The 23644-nt window shown below is 45.4% G+C and overlaps 1 long non-coding RNA gene across 1 annotated transcript; it reads right to left on the bottom strand.

Moving 5' to 3' along the window:
• Positions 1-16962: 16962 nt before the first annotated feature.
• LOC121083856 lies at positions 16963-21679 on the bottom strand. The gene is made up of 2 exons (XR_005826504.1): positions 17642-21679; positions 16963-17159 (listed from the first exon to the last, which is right to left on the bottom strand). It is a non-coding gene; the product is annotated as an uncharacterized LOC121083856 (long non-coding RNA).
• Positions 21680-23644: the final 1965 nt, after the last annotated feature.

The following is a 23644-nucleotide window of genomic DNA, read 5'->3' on the forward strand; positions in this document are numbered from 1 at the left end:
AGAAAACAGCAACATTGGAAGTAGCAAATTTTCAGAGCCCAAAAGGAGCACAATGGCTTTCCAAAGGCATTAAAGTGTCCCCAGCGCCTCTTTGGAAACTTTGGTGAGCTGCCTGACTTTCATCCCATGAGGAAAGAAAGAGGCAGGTTTTCTACATTCATCCTCATTCCTGCCAGCTCAGAGGAAGGCAGAGGCTTCACCCAGCCCCACTCCATCTAGGCAAAATGAGGATCCATGAGGACATGTATGTGCTCCCGTCCTGCACATGTCCAGCCCATTATCAGCACCAAGAAATGTCTCTCCTGATCTCCTACTCCCAGGGCCACGCTGTCATCTTGGGTGTCCCTAGCCCTGCTACCTTTAAAAGGGTCCATAATTCAGTGCCACTGGTGGAAACCACCACAAAGACTCTACCAACATCAGCAGAGGATTTTAGCAAGGGATAACACTGTTCACACTGCAGTTCCCAGACTGTTGCTTGAAGCTTGTGGGAAAACACCAGGTCAGGCTGTCCTGCAGCAGTGGAGAGCTCTGGCAGGTCCCCAGGTTCGGTTTTCCAAGGATGGTTTTGCTGGAGTTGCACCGCCCTGTGATAGATGTTCAAGAGAGGAGAAGAAAGGATAGAAGGTGCCTTAAATATTTCAGGAACAGTTTCACCGGGTGACAAGGTCTTCACATCGTGAGCCTTCAGAGACTGGTAAGGACAGTGCTGGAGGGGAGAAGGGGAGGAAGGAAGGGCTGCTGGTGGGGTAGGGAAGGCTAAGGGGGATATAAACGATACGTTTATCACATGCTGAGATGCAGGTCTGCTTTTGTGGCTTTTTCTGTCTCTGGCAGGCCACTCTTTAGCTGGCTGGTACTGTGCTTTATTAGGGTTGTTCCCTTAGACGTAGATGAGATAACGCAATGGTTTATAAATCATTCGCTTCTGAGTCATCCTATATGAAATTCATGAAAGACACAAAGGCCTTCAGGTATTCCCAGGTGTATGTACTGTAGAGACATCCAAACTGGGTGCAAAAGGAGCATACATTCATATGTTGCTATGACACAAAAGTATTTAATCCTTTAAGATTTATGCCAAAATATAACAGCATAAACTGGGACTGTCCCACTTTAGCCAGTTGCACTTAGCAAGCCAGTTCCCCAACAGCAAATGACAGCAGAACGCGGCTCTCTCCCATGCAAGCTGTTCGGTGAGCCTGCCCGCTGTCACATGAAAGCTTATCTCAGGTTTAAGCCCTGGCATGGACATCCCACCAACCACCACCTCCAACCCAGCTCATGCTCATGTTCCTCCAGCAAGACATGCTGGCACCTCCCTGCACATTTCATGATACATTTTTATTAGTCCAGGCACGTGCATACTTTTTTTTTTTTTTTTAAACTCCATATCCTACATGTTTTTGAACCTGAAAGGGAAGGATTTCTTGGTTTTACAGGTTTGGATTTGTTCCTCTGGATTTAGGGCCGTATCTCTTAACAAAAACAAAATGCTGGAGTCCAATCTGTCAAATTAAAGCAAAGATTTACCAAAGGAAAATATGCTTACAAAGTAAATATAAATTAATTTAATTGGTTCCTATTATCACTTCTATTGGAGCCTGCAAGTATAATCTGGTGCTGAAGTAATTAATTGGGTGTGAAGTAGCTACTGTGCCAAAACTCACTTGTAGGGAATGAAACTCGCAGACTTCTTGGCCTGACTGTTACCTGCAGCGTCTTGGCTTTGTTATTTTGCAGAGCGGAGCAAATCACAGCGGTGAACTGTGCAATCAAACGCTCAGATAAATGCCTCGCTTTGTGTTTTTGTGACGGGGTGGTTATGACTACAGGCGTTTTCCCACCCGGGTCAGGTCGAGATTGGTTTCAGAGGGGAAGTCAGTGGACAGCTTTAGCGCTGCTGGGATTGCAGGCACTTATTTTTGTGGTTTTCTGTGGCTTAATATAGTCTTGGCTTTAATGGCTCTGTTTTTTCCCCTCCCCGCTCTGGCCTTGCAATAAAGGAGCTTTGTCTGGTGGTTTGCAGAGGGGATGGGGAGCAGTGAGGAGCGGAGGATGCTGCGATGGCATGGGTCTGTTCTCAGCAGCAGCAGCAATGACAGTCAGCACTCATGGCCATCCATTGCACTTTGCCAGGACAGTCACTCATACAAACTGGGAATTAGCTCAGGCAGCTGACCTGGATCAAACACCAACCAGGCTCAAGTACCGCAGAGATTTTTGAGGTCCTGACACGTCCTGAGATTATGCTCAGCTGCTGCAATTGGAGCAAACAGGAGACATGGCTCTTCATGATGCTTCTTCCTGCCTCCTGCAGTTGTGGATTTTTTTTTTTTTTTTTTTTTGCACTTTGCAACGTCCCTAAACAAGAGGAGTCCCTCTTATTTTGCAATTATGGTACGTCAGCAAGCCCAGCTCTTCCCTGTACCGGGTGAAGACAGAACTGAGTCTGGGAATTCACCCCACACTTACGCATTTGCTTTTTCTCCACTGTGTCCAAAGCAAGCAGGACTGCAGCTGCTAAATACCCTCAGGAAAGCAGGTTTGAGGCTGGGACAGCGCTTGGCGAGAGGCACTGGACAGCCGTCACAGGGTCCAGACCGTGCTTAAGGTACAGGAGCAAAAATCAGCTCCAAACACACCTTCTGACCCCTCCCCATGCACCTCCTGCCTACGGGGTCTCACGGGCAGTTTGCCACCGTGTGGCCTTTGGGGGCTGCTTGGAGACACACACAAAGACTTTAGAGAGACAAGACAACACCAAAAGTACAAGGACTTCAAGGTGACCGCTGTCCCCAGAGCCCTGACTAAGATTAGGAATGGGTTGTGGTGGGGACAAGCCTTTACATGCCAAGACACAGCTCTGCTCCCTGGAGTCTTCGGTGAAAACAGCCAAGATGAAAGAAGTGCTGCTACTATTAGAGCTAACGAAAATGCTGACAGAACACTATGGACAAAAAAAAATCAAAATAAAAAGGCTTTCTGAGCAAAAGCCCAACCTTAGTAGGAACAGCCTGATCACTATTTTCCAGTCTATTCCCACAAGAGAAAGCAGAGACCAGCCCTTATATCTTTTTAAAGTAGCATCAGTGCTCTGGTTTTTATTAAAAGATCTGATTTGTTGAAAATTATGCAGGTTTTGGTTTGTGAAACTTCTTTGCACCTCTTCCTCTGTCTCTGTATAAACATTTATATACGTATTGAACCAAAAACTTATTCTTAAATACAGATTTCAACAAGGTCCAACATCTTCATTAAGGTGTCTGAAGACTTTTGCTCAATGCCCAGCCCTGCCAAGCCCTCCTCTGGGCACCCTTGAGTCCCTCCTTGTACCCCACAGATTCGGCTAATGCAATCCCGCATCAGTGGTGGGACAGAGAATTAAAGGGATTCTTGATTGCCAGCCACATGGATTCTTCTGAATGTTGGATGCTCTCAGTCCTGTGGGATCCATGATCACAGGGTCCTGTCTTATTTTGGCGATAAAGTTGCAGGGCACAGAGGAGGGAGCAGGAACCAAGCTCACTCAGGATGGTGTGGATACACCCTAATGCAAAGGCACCCTGGACACATGCGTCTGGTCCCCAGCCAAACCCCCCAGACCTTGGGGGCTCATGGGGGAGCATTTGCCAAGGGCAGCACTTCACTGCAAAGCCCCGATGGACACCGGGGGAGGAAAAACGCCAGACTGCCCCGGATAGCCTCACTGTGAACTGCTGGGGCTGGGAACGATCGTGGCTCATGGGCCAGCCCGGGCTGGGGAACCTCATAAATCATGTGGAAGTGCAGAGTTATGAGTTTCCTCAGACAAACACTGCTAATTACAGTGTGCTCTGATTGCTGGTGTGAGGCCACGTAACTCACTGGCGGGCCTGAGTTGGGGGGATGCTGGATGGGATGGTGTGATTTTTGTGGGGGCAGCTGGACTAACACCCCCCATGAGATGCAGGGCTGGAGCACAGCTCAGATGAACACCATTCCCTGCCAGCTCCACCCCAGAGTTAGCAACCTCTGCGTGCAAAGCCTCAGCCCTGCAAATTGTCTGAATGTGCCCTATTTTCCTCCTTTTGAGGCCAGCACTTCCCAGCAAAGCAAAAAGCAGTTCAAACCAGGAGGAAAGGCAAGCTGAGAGGCAGGCGTCAATGGGAGCTCCATCTGGGAAGGGCGATTACTCAGTGGTGCAAGTGCTCCAGGGCTGGGTCTTTGTAGTAAAGCAATCCTTGTGATCACTCCACGCCCAAACCGAGTGACTCAGAGTAAAAATAATTAAATATGTTAATAATTATCAGGGCCCCCTTTGATTAAAACAAATAAAGCTTGCAGTGTGTAAGCAAGGAGGAATGCATAGGTTTGCAGGGCTCGGCTCACAACCAGGAGCCGACAGCAAAAGCGGATGTGGTGCCTGGGTCAGGCATCAGAGAAGCACAGGGGAAAGCTTGAGCAAAACCCAACTGGAGATGTCAAGGGTGGCCAGGTCCCTGCTCTAGCACTTGCTCCCATCCGTGATCCCAATGTGCTGTCTCAAGGCCAGAGATGAAATGGGGGACTGTAAGCATCACACCTCCACATCTCAGCCCACCCAAGTGGGAGACCCAGCAGGTTTTGGGCAGCTGGTCCAGGAACCAGCATCACAGCAACTGCCAAGGGAAGGTGGAAGGCAATTTTGGAAGGCGAAGAAAACGTTGAATATAATTAATTGCACCCTGAAGGGTGTTCCTTCAGGATCCCTGGGCACCTGATGGGTGGAGGAGGCCACTCCTGAAGGGAGATTCAGATCTCATGGGGGTTTAGTTGGACTTTTGAGGTGGCCAGAGGAAAGCCAGGCTCATGGCTTGGCCCCTTCAGTGCAGGGCTTCTAGGGTGAAGCCATACCACGAAAGGGCTTTTCTGCGCTAAGCCTTGCCAAAACGTTGGTCCTGCTTGAGGCAGGATATGGCGGACGCTGTACTGAGTTTGGAAGGCAATTGTAAAAGCTTTTCAGGAGAGGTGGCTGCGCCCAGACAAGTGGCCCCTCTGCTCTTTACCCTACATGGGATGCTTGTCCCATCTCTCCTTGGAGCCAAAGGCATCACCTGCACCCGCTGGGGTTTCTGGCCAGCAGTGGTCTGCCTCCAATGCGGAAGACCAGCACTTTTGGCCAAGGGGAGGAGATGGTGCCGGTGTAGTGCTGGCACAGGAGAGCGTGGAGCTCCTCTCCTGTGCTGGAATGTGGCCGGGGGCAGGCAGGCGGCAGGCGTGCGCACAGCAGAGTCTGGAGAAGCCTTTCTATGGCTGTTTTGATCTCCCAAGTGTAAAGGTGATAAGAATCAGGGCCTGACGTTCTGGGAGAGCATTTATAGACATAGCAAAAAGCGCCTGTGGAGCAGGGGGGCGAGTTCACGCCATATCATGCTCAGGATCAGTGACGCTCTAGGGAACAAATACCAAAACCTACTGACAGGGTGCGTTTCCCATATGAGTGCTTATGCAGCACCATACGGTACCCACGCGTGTAACACCGCATGCATGTTATGGCCATGCTGGCTGCCAGGAGCTGAAGATCTATCTGCCTCAGCTTCACCATAGCTTTTGAAGGCAAACGCTTGAGTGAAGCTGCAGCCACTGCGTGAGCGAAGACAGCACATCCCAGGGAGGAAATGCTCTTTGTATCCCAAAGCACTTTTCTTCTCAGGATGGAGCTCACGTGAAACACAGGGCTCAGGTTGCTCTCCCTGCATGGCGTTGAGTGTCCCAGTTCGTGAGCAGATGCAGTTTTTCCACTGAAACACACCACCTCTGGGGCAGTATGTGAGAGCAGACAGCAAGATGACCCAACTGCTGGGAAGGGGAAGCAGGAAAAAAAACCCCAAAACACAGACCCCGTTCAAACCAATGGGGAAGCTGAGAGACATTCAGTGTAACCCCCCTCCCTGGAAACCAGCCTGGGCACTGGAGCTACCGCCCCTTCACAAGCCCAGAAGGGATCCAAACACAGCCAGTAGTGGACACCACCTGCAACTAGGACACAGATCTCAGACCCTTTCTTCCCACTCCTGAAGATGGGGCACGTGGAGAGGGGGTAGCCACCACCAACACCTTCTGCCATGTGGTCTGTGTCTGTTATTTTGAATCCCACCACCCCACTAATAAAACAAGCAATGTCCTTGTAGTGCTTTCCAAGGGGGAAACATAAAATGCATTTGCCATTAGCTTATTTTTTTAAAGCTCTATTTAAGAAAAGGAGAGGAAAGGGATCCCTGCAAGGGGCACAGTTGCTAACAGGAGAGCTCAACACGCTTGACTGCTCTTTCTTGTCCCGTACTACCCCACAGACTCCCTAGGAAGGCAAAAAAAAAGGGGGGTGGGGTGGTGTTAGGTGATGTAGTTATACAGCATATATAGCAGCAGCTCCTTAACACATGGTTGTAGTTATGCAGCTGGGGAGCGGACATGAATTTTGGGAAGATACCTGGCCAGCGTGCAGCCAGCTGTGGTCTGATATCCAGGGTAACTGCGCCACCTCATGGTCCCCAGAGCCAAAGAGTTCAGGGATGCATGGTGTGACCCCCGTTCACTGAAAAGCATCTTCACAGCCTCCTCTGACAAAAGCTGCAGCAGCTTTATTCGCTGTAGCGGTCACCTCCTTTAGTAAGGCCAGCTGGGATTTGCTCCATGGATTACTGCCTTACTTTGACAACAGTCCCAGTAATCTGCAAATGAACTACTATTCCTTCTAAAACAATGATGACACAAGAGCTGGAGATGTCTTTCGACACAGATGTCCCCTGCCTGCTCTGGGACTGTTCCTTAAAGCACACACATTGCTTCTTCATCCAGTCCTGCTTTAAGAGACCCAGTCCCTGTGGCTCTTGCAGTCTCCCTGCAGATGTGAGCTTGCAACCCAGTAGATCTCAACCCAGAGAAGGGCCGTCCCAGATTATTGTGTCCTGCTTCCCTTTCCTTTGATCCACTCGAAATAATCTCTCTCGTTTGGCACCCCAGGCAGCCCTTCTTTCAGCCTCCTGTTCTCGCCCTTCTCACACTTGCAGCTGATTGTCGGCCGTGTTACTTACAAGCTGTCACTCAGGCATTCATGCCTGGATTTTCTTGTTTTTTCCTCTGTAAGAGGTGGGGAGGGAGTTTTCACTGACTGAAGTCCAGCAAAAGATAGTCACCTAGTGCTCTCCCACAGTGAAGAGGGAGAGCGGGGCATCATCGGGGTTAAGCAAGCCCACTCCAAGCTGGCTATCTAACACCATCCTCCAACCACCCTCTGAAAATGCCTCACTTTTTCCCATGGGCCACATAAAGGTCCAGTCAACTATGTTTATTTGAAGCCCTTAAGCTGACCTGAATGCCAATGTACACGACCTATCTGCCTCCTACTGTCCTCAGGGATCAGCACCTCCACCTTTTCCCACTTGCCTTCATCCTTTCCTGCTCCTGCAACCAAATGCACTGCTGAGCCCTTGAGCTTAACTCCATCCTAACAAGGAGAGATTGTCTGAAAATCTCAGTGCCTTCTTCCCCTCATATCTAATTTGTGGTGCACAGTCAGTGCTGTCCAGCACTCCTGCTATCTCCTCCTTATCCATGTTCAGCCATGCAGATTGCATTTCTATGGACGATTTCCCTTTGCTCCATTGGTCCATCACCAGTGGCCCTGGTCTGCAGCAAGAAAATGATAAAGATCACCATTAATTTATGTCAATGTCACACAGACTGCGTGTCCACATATCACCAAATCCTGGCATGGGTTGTTCCCGACACTGTAAAACATATGTAAAGCACAAGCAGAATACAAAATACTTCAGAGATCTGATGTACCCTAAATCTAGATACAGCTGTTATTTTTTAAATTTCTCTCCCCCTCCTCCCCGCCCAGCATCTGTTCATAAAAGGCGGCTTTTGGCAGAAGATGCAGTTTGCAGCAATGGTCTCAGAGCTGTTCCAATTATTGTTCTGCCATCCCCTTTACCCATCATCTCTCTTCTTCTCCTGGTACATACCTGCTCTCAACAAGCACTGCTGTTAGGTGGGAGCTGCGCGCTGGGCTCTGACGTGGTGTTAGAGCTGCCTGGGGTGAAGGCTGCTCTTACAGAAAGAGGAGTCCGCTCAGGGAGAGGGATTTTACCTGCCTTGTTTAGAAATTCTGTCCCAGCGATCACCAGGGAAGAAATTCTTCGTATCAGGACAATTTATTAAAAGATGTTTGAAAATCTTTTCTCTGGATTGACCCAAGATGTGATACAGAACCAGAACAAAATACTTAAAGAGGTAGCTGTCCCTCTGTACAAACAGTTCACAAGGCGAAGGAGGGATGAGCTGGGGAAACAACTGAAATACAGCCAAGGAAACCCATTTCAAGCCACTTGAGAATCTGCTGGTAAACTTTACTTGAAATCTTTTCTGCATCCTTGCCTTGAGCATCCACTCTGGATATGATTTCTTACTTTGAATTCAGTGGTTCTTACTGGAATGAAGAATTAGGGAGAGTTTTAAAGCAGAGAGGAGTGACTGACTGCTCAACTGCTGCCAGACTTTTTGACTTCATGCTTCAAGTAAAGCAGTGAGATGCAAGGTGTCCTTGGAAAGCTGGAGACATCAGCCCCAAGTAAAAGCGATCCAGTCTGCTCCCTCCCCACCTCTTCCTCTGCCAGCTTTAGGATTAAGCTCCCAAATGCACTTCATATGCAGGAAGGGACAGAACTGAACAAACCCACAAAAAGCTGAAACATTATGACCTATGCAGCTCGTCTTACCAGAACACCTTCTGGAGCAGGCACTGAAGTATCTCAGTTGTCTTTATGCCAGCAAAATGAGCACCGCCAAGGCCTGTTCCCTGGCCCGATGGCCAGATGAGATGGAAGGGTCTGTACCTTTATCATCAATCTCTGTTGCTTTCCGGAGCAGGCTGGTCACACCCATCTTGTCACTGGGAAGGCTACCTTGCCTGTGCAACTACAGGACTGCTTGGGTCTGGCCAAAACTGTTCCAGGGGCCATGCACGACACTTAGCTGTATGGCCAGCTGAGACCTGGGCTGGTTGCTAACATGGATATAGTCAGAGAGTTTTATGTGCTTGCAAGAGCAATGGTGCCACAGCCTCATCAGTGAAAACTGGCCAAGCGAGGTCCAACCTCACCCCACAAGTGAGGATCAAGGTTCAGATTCAGCTCAGGAGGTCACCTGGAAGCAAAGAAAGACCAAGACTGAAATGAAAACCTTATCAGCTGTATTATTTATGAGGAGGAGAAGGAAAACATTAAAAAAAAAAATCTCAGTCCCACCTTTTTTCACCTTTGCATTGTGTTTATGGCCTTTTTCATCCAACTAGTACTGTCAACAAATTCAGTGTTCAACTACCCTGTACAAAGCTGCTCAACATCTGTCTGGAGTCAGTGGGACAGATGGCAGCTACTGGATGGATGAGCTGATAGGGACTAGAAAAAGAGTGCGTCACATTCCCATTTGGGTTCCAGCTCTTCTCTCTGCCCTAATGTAATGAAGTAATGAGACATTTTAGCTGCTTCATACCTGTGGCTGCAACATCCTGTCTCCATCTGTGATCAAAGTAATCTAGGCATCACAGGTTTTGGAGCATGTCAAAAGAACCACTGAATGAAAGTCAATGAGCCAGATCATGAATTAGATCAAACTAGATAATAAAGCTAGACTCATCCAGACTTCAAACAGAGCAAAAAGTCCCCTTGTAACTCCTTTTAAGTGCTAAGGTCATTATCAGGTCTCTATGACAGATCACAGATAATGCCATTGATTTCAGTGGATGCAACCACAAGTTTAAAGCAGGAGAGGTTGTATGATATTAGACTATGATTCCTAGAAATAGTCTCTGTGCCAGAGCATGATTTGCACATATCACCTTGATAATTTTCTTCTTCAGCGTGCCACAGGAGCTCATCCTGTGCCATCTCTCACCCAGGACTTGTCAAGCATTTAAATGTCACAACCTCTTTTTGTCAATATTGCTATGCTCTGCTTTACGTTGGTCAAACAGAGGAACAGAGATGTTAGGTGTGTTACCGTACCCACGGAGTGGGAAAGCACCCCTTTGCAATTCAGAACAGCACTTAGCACTATGCCAAGGTTTACTGCTGACCTGAATCACACCAAAGAAAGCGAACGGAATAAATGAGGACAGGAGAAAAGGGATTTGCACTCAAAACGCACATCAGTTTTAGGTGCAGCTTCCCCTTTAGTGGTAGCAGGTAAAGACAGGAGAGAGCCACGTGCCCTCCCATTCTCAGGTCTGTTATTTGGAGTTGCCATATCAGACTTGGGGACCAGCCCGAGCTCTGGTTCCCACCTTCTCTTCCTGCAGCGACTGGTTTTAAGCTCAGACTGAGTGTGTTGTCATGTGAGTTCAGAAGATACGTTGACCGTATTTGCCAGTCCCAGAATTTGTATCATACAGTTGTTTGTCAAAGCCCCACCTATCCCGTGCAGCACTTCCTTTCTGATAATTGCTGCTGAGATATAGAGCTAAATAATGGAAAGGGAAGAAAACACTAAATCTCACCATTATCTTCAGGGTAGCCTGTTAAAACATGAACCCTCTGATATTTTCCTCCATGCTCCTTCCCCGAGATATGCCTCTGAGCATCCCTGGAATTTCCTTGCACTTGGAACACTGCCCTGAACTGTTGTGGGAACATGGTGAAGTTGGGAAGGTGTCATTTGGCATTGAAAGCTTCTCAGTTTTGTCAGGAATTAATGGAAACACAGAGTGGTGAGCTGCAAAAAGGAAAAGCAATGAAGATTTTTTGAAGTCTAGCTGAGTTTATCTGTTCATTGTAATGGTGAAGAGACTATAACCCTGAGACTTTATGTCCCTCCTGCAAAGCCTACCCAGGGCACGCTCACATCTATCCAAGAGGAGAGGCGGTCTCAGGGCAGGCGCTAGTTCCTGTAGTGATGGCATCAATGGCAAAAAGCCATTTTGGACCCGGTTTCAAATCTCAGGTTGAATGGCAGTGGCCTCCACCACAGCCCTGGGCTCACTTCAGTCACGAGTGCAAACACCACCATAAATGCCAGGCTCGCTCTTGTCTGTGCTACCAGAAACCTCAGGCACAGCACCGCTGTAGCATGAAGGGCAATATGAGTAACCTGCTGGGGCCACAGCTTCTACCTCAGGCACACACTGCTTAATCTCTGAGCCGGGTACCCTTTACAGCTTGAGAGCTATAGTATTAAAGTTACTACAGTCTCCAGCACCTTCATTTCACAACTGTTTCCCAACTCTCAGTATAAGCTGTCAGTCACTGGGGGCAATCCTGCAGTCACAGCCAAAGGATGCACGAAGCCCATCCACCTTGCTGTGATCCAGCAGAAGACAACCAGCTCTCTTCCAGAGGACACACACTCACCACGGTCATCATTTTATGCAGTCCTGGCTCCCAGACTGCACAGTTAAGGCACTGTCTGACACCCAGCCTCAAGCCACCTGAAATCTTGGGAGTACAGGAGCTTGGAGTCTGCACCTGATGGCACAGGTTACCCCTATGGCTTCCCTCCTATTCTCATGTCTGTCACTAGCACCTATCGAAATGGTGCTTTGCTCAGACACCCTGAGCTCTGCACAAACTCCCACAGCCCTTTGTGCTGGCCATGGTGCTTTCAAGGCATCACTGCTCTTAGTCCACAGCTCTTGCAGGTGCCTATGAGATCCAAAGAGAAAAAAAAAACACCTGGAAACAAGCCAAGAGATCATCAGGGAGATGGGAAGGGGATGAGAATCAAAATGTCAGCGTAGGCAACAAGTGTTCTGAAAGAGGAGCAAGACAGCAAGTGTCTTATTCCCCTACTGGCACTTGAAAAAAAGGAGCTAGCCAAGAAAGCTCTCACAGACTCTTACTTTTGCATTAAACAGAGGATATTATTAATCCAAAACAAACCCCTAGGAACTAAAGTCACAAGCAAGTTTTGCCACAGCTTGATTTCCACCTTGGTCTCTCCTGTTCGCCAGGGAAGGGGGCTCATCGCGAGCACTGTGAAGTCAGCAGAGACATCTAGCGGCAAAATCAACATTAAAATACGCTGGGGAATACAGCGGAGTGCTTTGCTTCATCTTTCAGACAGCTCGATTATCACCTGCTTTCTACTACACGTAACGAGGCTGTATTTTTAACTGTTCTGTTGAAAAACATTGGAACGATGCTTTCCTAAATCCCCCAAACCCCAGCTTTATGGAGATAAAACACCTCTAGAACTACTGTGCTTCCTGCCTGTCCTCAGCCCCCCAGGACACTGTTCACCCCGACTCTCTCTTGCTTTTTGAGGAGTTGGAGGTATCGGTATTGTGTCTGGTTCTGGTTATGTTTTTTGGTCATGTGTGAAGGTTTCTGTATGCCATTGCTGCTGGGCTGATTGATGTGATCCTGTTACACAGCTCAAAACAATTTTTTTTTTTCCATCTGCTCTTTGCAAATATGTTTTGCGTTAAGAGCTTTTCAAATTTTGGCTTTGATGGCACTGACTTTTGTTTAAAGACTCGCATTACCTGTTATGTTGAACATCTTTGTTCAGCTGTTCCATTTAGTCCAAATCTGTTCCTCACTGGACACAAACCACTATTCAGATTTGGCAGCTCTTTAAAAAAACCCCAACCTCTAAGAATATAACAAAGCAATGGCAAAATTCAATTTCTTAGTGGAGCAGGTAATTCTGCCAATTTACCTGCAGTGAAACTCTGGCTTATTCTCATTAAAGCCTGTAGTCCTTACTCTGCATTTATTCTACAGTCACAGATAATGGATTAAATATAATGCTGCAAATGAAAGATGTGAACACTGAACTGACAGTATAGGTAGAAAATTTTACTTTTATAATGATTTTTCAGGGTTCACATACATCTCACAAGAGACATTTGGCCAACCATGGGAGATCATTGCTGCGACAAAACTACAGTTGCTCATGCAAGAGATGACCGTGGCCCAGATTTTAATTGGTATTTTAGCAATGTTCAGTGCTGCAGTGCCCAAAGGACTTAGAGGAAGACTGGAGTGAGGATGTGAGCGCAAACAATCAAGGGCTAAAGTGAGCAACGTAACAGCCCACTTAGCAAAATCTCTGTTCATCACCTGGGCTGTGCTACCCAGCTATGTGTGCGGTCCTACCCTTGACCCACTTGCAGCATTAAAAATTTTAACTTACTGAAAGCCAGCAAGCTGCAGGCACTTACATGAGTGAATCAGTTTGGAAAGCCAAATTTAGGCACTGAAGTCCATTAGGCATTGCAAGGTGAAACACTGAAACACCTCATCACCCAGTGGCTGGGCCACAGAGACAGTCAGGGATCTCCAGGGCAGTTGGGATCAGATACTTGATGAGATTCCATACCAGCTGCGAAACATTAAAAGGTTTAGAGGATTTCAGTGGAAAAAAGAAGGCAATAAGGGCTGGTTTTTGAGTTACCTTTTCAACTTTGGTAGTGTTTTTTTGGTAGTGGGGTTTTTTGGTTAGAGATTTTTATGGGGGTTTTGTAGCCATGTTTTTTTGGCAGTGATTCCTGACACTTTTTAAGTTGCAAAGAAAAGCACCACTTTTACCAGTAGTGTTGGCATCAAATCCATTAAACAAACGATGAAAACTGGTTTTAAATTGTTTGCAACCTTTCAGCTGTGCTCATAGGTGCTCCATTGAATACTTTGGTCCCCTCACTGTCATTCCCCCTTTTTGTCATTCTCTTTTTGACTTGTCACATGCAGTAGAGAAAACCTCCTCCACCTCCAAGCACAAATGAAGACGAGGAGACACAAAAAAAGTCTGCCAAGTACTGGCTGTGCCAGCAAAAGAGGATCACCTCTCAGGAGGACATGGGGTTATCACCCAAATTAAACCTGGGGAGGATGTTCACTTCTGGAAGGGGCTGTCTCCTCTCCTGACCTCCCGTGCCACACAGACTGCAAGGTCCCTGCACACAGAGTAGCGAACAGCACCCACTCTCCTGCAGTCTGCACGCTTGCCCCCATGAGGCAGGGCTATTGCTGGAGGGAGCTACAGCCCTGCTGTCTCCACCAATACATCTGCACCCATCTGGAGCATCATCTTACAGAAAAATATGTAATTTAACTCTGAAGCCTTCATGGGATGAAAAATACATCCTGTCTTCTAGTAACCTGCTCTAGTGCTAATCACTCACCCTGTTGAAAACAATCCTACTCCATCCTGAACACCGCTGCCTTCCCCATCAAGTCCTTGTCTCCAAGCCTGCTAACTCTACCAGTCCTTCTTTGTAGGCAGGCAGCAACCCAAGAACAAAAGGACAACCAGTGTCTCTGCAGTTCAGAGCCATGTTAATATTAGTGGCTCCATCTCTTCTAGTAAATAAGATATTTCAGGCCCTGGTTAGTTCCAGTACCTTTCAAACAACAGATCGGCTGTATAAGAGTAAAAACACTATCCAGAGCTGTAATCAGTAATATTAAGCTTAAGGGAGGTTATAAATACCTATGGCTTAGTGTGTGACTGAACCTCAAGCTACTAGGGAGAAGGAAGGGGCCAGGAGAAAGCTTTTGCTTCAGGCATCTCACCTTCTAATACATCCTAAAGAGATTTTTGCAGTTTCCCCTGTGTTGCTGGGTCTGGCCAGTGTCTGCAGCAAGACACTGAGCTGCAGTTTTAGAGAGAATGGCAATTTCAGCGATGCTGCAAACCAAAGACATCCATTATTTCCCAAAAGAAAAAAAAAAACAAAAAAAAACAAAAAACCAATGGAGGAGTTGTCCAGTGTTTCTTCTCTTTTGGGAATGGGGAAGATATAAATTAAGTAACTACTTAGCTTGCAGAACTGGGACGATCTCTTTCTCTGTACTATTGCTGTAATGTAGGAACCAGTGAATATGGCTCTTGTCACTTGATACTTCATTTCAGTGCACGTCTGAAGAACTCATACGCACAACAGACTGAGCTCTAAATACTTCCTCAGGAGAGACTTGGCTGCTGTTCCCAGAAACCTCTTCCTTCTCTTCTCTCATCATTATTGGACTTGCTTTCGCAGTGTCAACCCACAAGGTGGAGGGAATGCTTAGCCAGACAGTGGAAGACTCATAGGTTTTACAAGGCTCCTTGGCATCAATTCCAGCTCCCAAATTATTGCTTTTCACTGTTTAAATAATACAAGAACTCAGTCCAAAAAGGCAGCTTATCTGCATGGGAGAATCAAGACAATCTCTGAACCTGCAAAATCAGGCCACTTGTCTAAATATTTAGATATGAGCACCAAGGCATACAATCACTTACTGAAAAGGTAAGCAATAATTTTATTTTTATTTCTAACCCAGAAAACCTTATTATTACAGTCTCTCAGCTCCTTTGATGGTTTCTTAGTGCCACCATTTCTCAGAATAGCTGAAATACTCAGAAATCTGAAATTACATGAAAGAAGACATTTTAATGGCATCTGATTTCAAAGGCATCGGCCATGAACATACTGCTAGAAAGCCTTTTGGGCAGGGGCTGCAAATCAACCAGCTTAAACCTAAGGCATCTATAATCACCAGTCTCGTTAGAAAATTTGGAAGCATTTGCCGCTGACAGATGCTCTCCTTCCTGGTTTGCCTTGCACATCCCTACTGCTCCTGACCACATTTAGATTAACGCAAAGAAGGTGAATATATTTAAATGCAGGTGGCTCTCTGTGGTAGGCAGATGACTCCGTAGGGCCATGCTGAGGACTGCCAAGCAGCAATTTAGTGTTGTCTCTGTTTGCACAGAAGGACCGCAGTGACTTGGAAAGCATAGAAGAAGGAAATGTTTTCTCCATGACATACTATGGGCTGCCTACAATCAGCATCCTTCCTCGGCAGCTGGGCTTGATAAATGTTGCCAGCAGCTTGGGAATCCTTTTGGGTTCCCAGTGTCAAGAACGAATCTGAAGCAATCAGGCAGGGACAAACACACCTACGCCTGAATCGCCCTGGACACACTAGAGCGAGTCCTGGTGTGATTGGGCTGGAAGACTGAATCCTTCAGAATAAACTCAATTCGAGCTGCTTATGGGGAATCATCAAGTTTATTAATCTAGTCCTCAGTAAGTTATCCAATCTTATTATATGGATCACATTTAAAAACTAGAAGAATCCCAATGTGCCTGGCTTTTCTATAGCAAAAATTAAACTAATTACCGTATTTGTCTGCTAGAATGTACTAAGTTGCCAGGCGGAAATGGTGTTAACAGTTCCGCATGCTCTTACACATGCTATTCTTTGACATGGTATTTTTAGCCCAGTTTCTGAAAGAAAGAATTTTTAAAACCCCGCGAATGTGCTGGGGTACTTGTGTGATCTTATCGCGCCTTCCACTAGTACCTTTGAACCAACTGGCCAATTTCATACAACTATGGGGAAGGAAGACAGGTCCTGCAGAACTACGAGAGACAGTGATCCGTCAGCTCCCCCTCACTACAAGAAACTGCTGGATGTGGGCTCACCTTTTATCAGACGTCAGAGAACCCACACAGGTGAGCTCCCCTTGGAAACACAAATCAAGATGAAATGAAGCTTCTTTGGCTCTGTTAATCCCAAAGTAACTTCAAATCTTCTCTTCAAAAGGGCGAGGTGATGCCATGCCTTGTACTTGTATTTCTCTGACAGACAAAAAAAAGGTCACATCACACATTTCCTCAGAAATCCTTCCCATAATATATTTTTTTAATAATCTCTCCTCCATCAGTGTGTTTCCAGGTTGACATTTCCACTGTGTTGGGACATTTGGAACAAATTTACCTTTCAGTATTACCGCATTCAGGCAACATAAAGTGGTAGCTTAGAGGTGCTTCAGGACACACAAGACCCTTTCCAGTACTCCCATCATTTACAAACACCCACATAAGGGGGGATCTGAGCCATCCTTTTGAATCAAAGCTTTAAAGCCATTTGTTTTGGCCTCCTTTAGAGCTGCAGGCCAAGTGAACTACAGCCATTTGTTCTGAAATCATAAATCTCACAAACTATAAAGTGGTTTCCTAATCCTTTTATTTTACAGGGCACACATTTTCTCAGTGAGCCATGCCCCTTCTTAGCTGTGATTTAGAGAAATCTGCAGGATGAAACCATTCCAGACTTCAGAGCTGGATTTATCCAGCTGTTGTATTTTCCTTATTTTCTGGGCTGTCTGCTTCCACAAATGAGGTGCTCCAACCTGTCACAACCACCCTGTAAGAAGGAAAACAAAAGGATCAGCAGCAGCAGCACAATAAAGCTGAACCTGGAGCCAAATAAAAACTGTTCTGGATATTCAATTCACTAATCTTTCTAATTAAAAAAAAAAAAAAAAAAACAAAAAACAAACAAACCAAAAAAAAAAACAAAAACCAGACAAGACTGAGACATGAAGGGGTTGGGGCGGTGGCGGGTGGTGAAGGGAGACACGCTTGAGCAAACAGATTTTGAGGTCTGCAGGCCATCCTTCCACTGGGCAGGATCAAAGTAACAGTGCTGGAGTGCATTAGGGAAAAAGTCACACATAAATTGGGATCCCGGTGGTCTAGGAGGCAAAAAAAAACAACAGGGGAGGGGCTTTGCTGAAGCTCCCCGTGATCATTCCTACTGCAACAAAATCCTGCACTTCAAATACCTCACTGCTGTTGAGACCACAACGGGCAAAAAAACTAGTAGGGATATCACAAACCACATACGACATCCACTCTTTTGGTCCTTCTGGCCCTCCTGCTGTGTGCATCCTCTCCTACATCTGCAGCACAGCACTGGGTCTGCTCTCCCATGCTGAGATGGTGGAGGCAGGTGATGGCATCCTGCCTGGCTGAGGGAAACCACCTCCAGAAGACACCTCCTTCAGCAGCAGCTTAGCAGCAGTCACTCATGCTTTGCACAGGCCTGAACGTGCTGGTCTCTGCCATATCCATCACATGATGTCATACATTCATGAGGTGGCTGAGTAGGCATCTGAAGACAGGGGTTTCACTCATTTTCGAGACCTGGAGGACCTCCTCCTAGGTGTCCCTGTCAAGAGTCAAAGAGGATGGGAGATGTCTCCACAGCAGCGCAAGGGAGCTAGTACCCTCTCAGTGAACCCCTCCTCCAACAGCGCCATGCACAGGTGGAGGACGTGGGAACAGATGTGTAGATCACTGCCCATCTCTGCTTGCACAGGGAGAGGGAGCCAAGCTCTGAGTTACCGGCAGCTCTCTAGGGAACAGCCAGGGTCATGTCAATAGTCCCCATCTCCATTCCCATTCCCTACCCCGATCCAGTGGAATGACAGAGTGACACTTTGCAAAGAACAAAGAGAATCACCAGTAATTTTCCATCTGTAATGGGATATGGGCACAGTTTATTCCTAAAAGTAAAAGTAAATAAATGCAAGAAAAATCTAGAGCTGTCAAACACAGCACTGCTCTCTCGGCCCTCCAAGTACCACACTTGTGCAGTGCCTGGCAAGCTTCAGAGGTTGCTGCAAAATAGGTGTCCTTTTCAAACACCTGTAGGAACAACTGTTCTTGAGTGTTAAAATGTCCTTCATTACGCAGTGAGGGTTTAATTTTAATAACTCTCTGCATTGCAACGTGAGTTTGCATGGTCCGGAACAGTTAGCCAGATGCTTGAACTGAATCATGTATTCAGAAGTAACAACAAAATAACAACACACAATGAACACACGAGCAGCATCTTTTACGTATTAGACACAAGTACAGTGAAGTGCTGAGAGCACAGAAAAAGCCACAATTTCCCACTTAGTTCTGCTGAGCTGATACTGAATCATAAATGTGGGATAACTTTCCAGAACAACTTTTCAAGATTTAACTGCAGCATCTGGAAAGTCTGTTCTGAAACACACTACACACCGATCTCAAGAACTCCAGGAAATTTGCACATACACAATCATTTTGCATTTAGCTTGGATCTCACCTGTATAGAAACTGAAGTTTATCTGCCTACTTCGCATTCCTAGTGAGAAACTCTTATTGCCATATATTTTTCCTAGTATACAGTTTTGCGTCTTGTTCCTTTTTTTTTTTTTTTTTTATTACAGGAAGGAAATAGAAGAACGTCAGGTCTAAGGTGCCTGCTCTGTAATACAACACACATTTTTATTCTGCACAGAAAAGGAATGCCAAGTTGTTCAAATATCAAAACAGTTCTTCCCCTCACCCTGCTGCCGTAACACCTGTAACTTATCTATAAAAGGAAGCAAAACCCCCAACCCTAGACAAAAGATTTGCTCACTGCTCAGCTGTGCACTCACTCTAATTAAACGAGCTATCTAATAAATTGAAAAGCAAAACAAAAAGAAGATTTAATTTGTCTTTATCTGTTATGCAAATTAGTTGGATTGGGGTGGTACTGACATTTGATTTTATATAGTATTCATCCAAGTTTTTCAACTGAAACTTTCTGTAAACAGAAAATGATCTGTGAACTGCTTTGTTTTCCTGCATGGTTCATTCAGAATGAATGAAACTGGTTTTAAGATGAAATATTTTATTTTGATGATATCTAACCATACAAGTTTGTCTTAATTTGTCTTCAATTTAATCACGAGAAGATTAAAAATTTATAAAATTTTGCTTTACACCAGATTATGGCTGCTTCTGTAAAAGATACCTTCCTTTTTTTATTATTCAGGAATATTGTTGAATCAAGAATACCAATTATTTTATAGCATTGTTCCCAAATTCTTTCCTAGCCCAGGAGAAGCAGTTACTCTGTAAAGGCTATAATATATTGAAATATCCCTAATAAAAAAAAAAATAATAATCCCAAAACTGCATACTCCTAACTCTTTATGCCTTTAGCACATTGAAACATCTACTGTGCAGCAGCTCTGGGACAAGCAAGGAATGCAAGACACATTTTTATCTGACCTAGCACAACTCCTACATGTAATAAGATATTACCAAGTTGTCTGTAAACGAAAACCCTAGTGGATCTCTGCTCGGCTCAGGGAAAGTATCACAGTACTTCAGGAAATACTGATTTGCTGGAAATGAAGAAATTACTGTATTAATTTTTTTGTAATTAGATAAACATGGGAGGTAGGTTTCTGAGTTAGCTGTGGATAGTTAATATTTTGAATGGATGTTTCCCACCCACGCTCCTTCCCTATACTCACACTCCTGTCTCCAACCTGTTCCCACCTTCTTTTCTGCAGAAATATTCAGTTTCAGGGTGCAAGTACCGGCGTGAAGAGTAACCTGTGAAGCAGAACCATTCATAAACTGCTGGCACCGCAAGAGGGGACAGCGCTGTTATGGGAGAAGAAGCTTGAATAACCAAAACCACATGGAATGAGTTTCTAAGATTCTTCCTCTGCTGGTGATCCTTCCTTGTCCACTGCTGACAAAGCATGAACCCAAACAGAATCTTAAGTTAGGAGAGGCTGTCTTAGCTTTTATGAAGGCCATGGACTGTATGTTCATTTACCACAAAGTAACTCACCCCTGCTACCTCTTCTCTTTAAGCATTGTTGGTCTTCTTTCTGCTGTCCCTCATCATGCCATATCTGTGAGTTTCCTGGGCTAGTAAGACATTGTTTTATAGCACTAGGCAGGGCTTTGACAGACCTTGATGTCATGTTCTGATTCACAGCAAATTTTTCATGTGACCAGATAGAAGCTATAATCACTTCAGATATCTGATAACTGGGCCTCAGATCCCAGAGACTTCACGAAAATAAATCAATCAATGACATAGACAATATTCCATTAATGGGGGTCGTATGAACATCCACATTTATATCTACATGGTCTCTTGCATACAAAAGTGAGTCCACCTGTGTCCCAAGCCAACCAGGAATCCTGGAGCCATCTCCCCACCTGCAGGAGGCTGGGTGGCTCAAATCCTCATAGCTAGAACATCTCCCGCTAAGCACGCTCAGCAGCTGACTGCCAGGGTGACCATCACATCTCATAACATTCTCGATCAGTGAGAAAACAAACAGAGGAAACGCTGCAACTTTTTATTTTTAAATACTGTAGTATTTAAACAACAGGCAATGACTGTACCAACTGCTCAAGCCAAGAATAAGTAGCTGTTCTGAGTGGATCCTGACTGTAGCAGCTGCTGCAGTCAATGGGTAAATCACCCCTTGGGGGTTATGCCATTTAGGATCGTACATTACTGATTAATACACAACACTGTAGTAAGGGCTGTTTCCTGCACTCACCCCTGAGGGAACTCTTAGGGGACACTCCAGTGTCAAGCCTAGAAAGTTCTTCCATCAGTTTGAGCTATTTTAAGGTCACCTTTTCCCTGAAGACTGTAAGAGTAGTTCCCTTGGCTGGGCTCCTGCGCAGCCAAGGTTACAGAAGGAAAACACAAATCTTTACTTAATATTTGAAGAATGCTGGTATTTGAAGAAAAGTGAAGAGAAACTGTCTGCTTTTCTACAGTTGTGTTCCATGAAGGCAATGTTTTAAGATGGAGGGAGAAAGAGGAGGCTAGGTGAGAAAATGGATGGGTTGGTTTGTTTAAACCTAACCTGATACCTCTTGGTCATTATGAGAATAAAAACCAGTCTCCTAAAGATCAGAAGCAATGACTAACATGTGAACTGGGATTGAGAAGAGAATGCAGCTTTGTAGACAAAAAAAACCCCAGAGGACTGTTGGCCTGAAACTGGAAGGGGAAAGTAAATGGAGTAAAGTAGAAAAATATACAGCATATATAATATTTAATAGCAGAAATAGAATACACTAAGATTCATCTATTCTCCGAACCACAATTAAAATGAGGGGATGTATCAAACAAGGCAAATTTTAACACTGTTTAGGAAGATTTCATTGTCACAGTATCTACTGAAAGTCACCTGGGGAATGTAATACCAAGGCAGTTAAACAAACACAACCTCAGTGCTCTACTCAAATGCTGAATTTTGTTCCTAAATGAAGAGTTTCAAAACCTGTGCTTCTTCCTGCCTTTAACTGTGCATACCCAACCTGATACTGCTTTAAAGCTCCTTTCCACGGAGCAGGATAAGGCTAAACATTTTCTAAAACCCACAGCCTTTCAATGCATTTCCAGTTGAGAAATATAAAATACAGGCATCCAACACCACTGACCTTTGTAAAGTATGAGTTCAGAGGACAGCAAGTTAGGCACAAAATTATAGGCCATACGGGGGCAGAAAAATAGCAGCCAGGCCTGGAAAGAGACCTGTCCTCCTTGCAGCTCTTTGCATGTCAGTGCTGGGAGAACAGTGGTGAGACCTGAAGGACTATGTAGCAGCAAGGTGTGCAGTAGCTCATGCATACCTTGGAGAAGCAAACAGAGCAGAAAACTGTTGCATCAGCATTTTTTTCCCTTGAAGAGTTTCCCAAGAGCAATGGTGCCCTCTCAGATGGGAAATTACATCAGGCTCTAGCTGGATTGTCCTGCCTGAAAAGGTGCAAAGAATCAGGATTAGAGCTGCAAATCTGTTCCATTATCCTCATTGTTAGAATAAGAATGTGAAATAGTCTGGAAAATACAGGAATACCTGATGTTAAACTGTACACGTTACAAGTACTTTCCAAATCCAGCTTATACAATAACACAGAAGGGTGCCTTTACATATGCCAGAACCCACACCAAAACCGCAGGTTTCCCAATAAACACATCTTCTGCGACGACAATACACTTACAGGATTAAAGTTTATAAGAACAACTAAACGAAGAGAGGTCTGCTCACCTGCCAAGCAGTAATTCCTTCAGGCTTTCTGCTGTTTCTGCAGACACTGAACAGGGTACCCTGTTTTACGCACAACATTGACTTGGAAGATGCAGTTTTGTACGGTGAACTTGAAGTCTTAACGTCAGTGCTCAGTTGCATACTTCCACTTAAATCTTTTCAGAGCGGAGTGGAAACTATCTAAAAATTAGCATGCATTTATGCTCATGTCTTTTTCCTAATTTAACAGTTGTGTGCTTGGATCTTAGGGTACAGGGTTCAGGAGGAGCTGGGTATGGCATGAACAAAGTCTCTCAGGAATAAGCTGTGTTCTTTCCCTCTGGGTGTGATTCTTCTTAACCAAAGCATTGCTCAGCAATGTTGACATCCGCAAGACAAAGAAGAACTTCATCTGGCTTTGCATATTTTATCTACATATATATATATACACACACAAAAAATGAACCAAAAAGTGACTTGGAAGTGTTAATTCGTTACGCGAAGAAAAGTTCTCCAGGGTGCAAAGCCTCTTTTCTCAGTGAGGTTCCTGGCACTCATATTTTTCTGTTACTTTTTTATTATTAAAAAAAGGACTTTGAACCTGTATTTTTTTCATCTTAGTATGTACCTTTGTGGTATCCAAAGAACTCCAATAGTGATATTATCTGTCTCTTTCCTCCGGGGAGGAATTCATGCCAGACCATGATATTCCTGCTTATTCCTGGAGCACAGAGCCTCACACCAAGGTTAAGATAGCAAGCCTCCTTGGGGGTGCGGGGAGGGGAATGCAGGGGGAATGCATATCACAGCACCATCCACTGTATACCGTACCTCCTGCAGATCCCTCCCCTCTTCTTGAGAGCTGTTCAGCACTATAAATTAAGAGTTCAGGTCTGTATTCTACTAAGGCTGATCTCTGCATGCAGATACCCAAGGCTGTTCCTCAGCAGGATATGCTCACCAGCAAGGCTTTGCCCATACGGATATATTCCTCCATGAATATTCTTCTCAGGATATGTACACGTGGTATAAT

This window comes from Falco naumanni, chromosome 2 (assembly GCF_017639655.2).
Source record: "Falco naumanni isolate bFalNau1 chromosome 2, bFalNau1.pat, whole genome shotgun sequence".
NCBI classification, from domain to species: Eukaryota; Metazoa; Chordata; class Aves; order Falconiformes; family Falconidae; genus Falco; species Falco naumanni.